We start from the raw sequence: 1610 nt of genomic DNA, 5'->3' as shown, positions 1-1610 counted from the left end.
CTGTTCATTAACTTGTTTAGTGTCATTCTTCTAAATCAAGTGTGTTTAATTCTTCTTCTAGTTCATCCAAATCTTCCCCAGTGAAAAGGTTTTCATCAACAGGAACAGCATCAAGGGCCCCATTTTCCTGTTCCTCCCCTTCATTGTCCTCTTCCAAATCACATCTTTCCCCATTTTCTGCCCTACCTCCGGACACTTCACTTAATTTGTTTTCATCTTTTTCTGAAGTGTATGTGTTGAATCTTTCAAGACTGGCTACTGTAATCCCTGTCTCATCTACAGCTCTGGGAATGTACAGGCTTAGATCGATGTCATTTATGCTCACAGAATCATCCACCTCATCACCACCTATTCCTTGGGTGTAACGGGTATCATCTGCTTCCTCATCATCATCATTAACCAGTTCAGGACAAAATTCAAACACCTCACGACCACTTATCACTAGTGCCTTCCCTGCTTTGAAGTCTGCTTTCCTTCTTTCCATATCTTGTTCAAGTTTATCAATCTTATCTTGTCTTTTCCTTTTTTTCCATGCAAGAAAAGATTCTAGAGTGATTTTGGTAACATTTGGACCTAGGGCAGAACACTCTCTTTCAATGAGGTCTTCTAATGAAATTTCATATTCTTTCTCTTCTTTCTATCTTTTTTTCAACACAAATCCAGGAGGAAGTGCATGACGATACATGCACATATCGCCCCCTCCAGGGCATACCCAAAACAAGCCATACTTGTTGTTCTCAATAGCTTAAAGGAAATGCTTGCACACTATTTGAGTTTTTGGTTTTTTCTTTTCCACCTCACCGTGCTACTTGTTTACTACTTCTTCCAGTTTTTTCTCATCCCAATTATCCATGGTATCTTTTTCAAGTTCTTCATCTCTTGCATCAATGGAAACACTTCGCTTCTCACATTTTGTCTCCAGAGTCAAGTCATGAGAGAACTTACACTTATCTCCTTTAGTACATTGTCCTTGCTTGAAGAATGCACATACCACAGATTTCGGATCTGCACCTTTACTTATTTTTTGAGCAGCAACTACAGATTTGAAGAGTTCGTTTAACTCCTGCAATTCCTTCTTCTTGTCATCTTTCTTCAATTTCTTTTCTGCTTCACTTTGTGCTACATGACGTGGATTTTGTTGACCAAATTTAACTTGATGGGTGACAGCCTTGATGAACTTCTGTTGCTTGGCTCCTTTCTTATTCTTTAGACCAAAATTTTTGTCCGGGTTCACTTGAAGGCATGTGTTTAGGCGAAGCAAAGCTGATGTACAAGCAGCGTCACTATAGCGATGAGAAGCAGCAAGCGTCATCAGGCGTTCGATGATCTTCTCCTTCTTTTTCTGTTCTGCCTTTTTGCTGCCCCCGGCCTGAGCCTGTTTCTTGGAGGGCATTGCAGAGACAGGTGGCAAAGCCTAGACTTAAGTGCAGCTGGGCACCGTCAGGGGCTCTGGCCCCGCGGCAGGAGGAGGAAGACCTAGGTTCATTCTTGAAAGCTTGTAAGCCAGTCACTTATTGCCTTTGTAGCCCCCCCCCCCAACACATTTTGGGTAGCCAATGTCCAAGTTGCCCATCCCTGTCTACTCGGTGTGTGGAGGGGGTGGGAATGAT

General features: G+C 42.5%; 1 pseudogene; it reads right to left on the bottom strand.

The window, feature by feature from the left end:
* Positions 1-22: 22 nt before the first annotated feature.
* On the bottom strand, positions 23-1393 carry LOC102832062 (annotated as a pseudogene).
* Between the last annotated feature and the right edge of the window lie 217 nt (positions 1394-1610).

This window comes from Chrysochloris asiatica, unplaced genomic scaffold (genome assembly GCF_000296735.1).
Source record: "Chrysochloris asiatica unplaced genomic scaffold, ChrAsi1.0 scaffold00244, whole genome shotgun sequence".
In the NCBI taxonomy this organism is placed as follows: domain Eukaryota; kingdom Metazoa; phylum Chordata; class Mammalia; order Afrosoricida; family Chrysochloridae; genus Chrysochloris; species Chrysochloris asiatica.
Note: the sequence above shows the minus strand (reverse complement) of the source record. Positions and strands in the feature narration are given on the sequence as shown.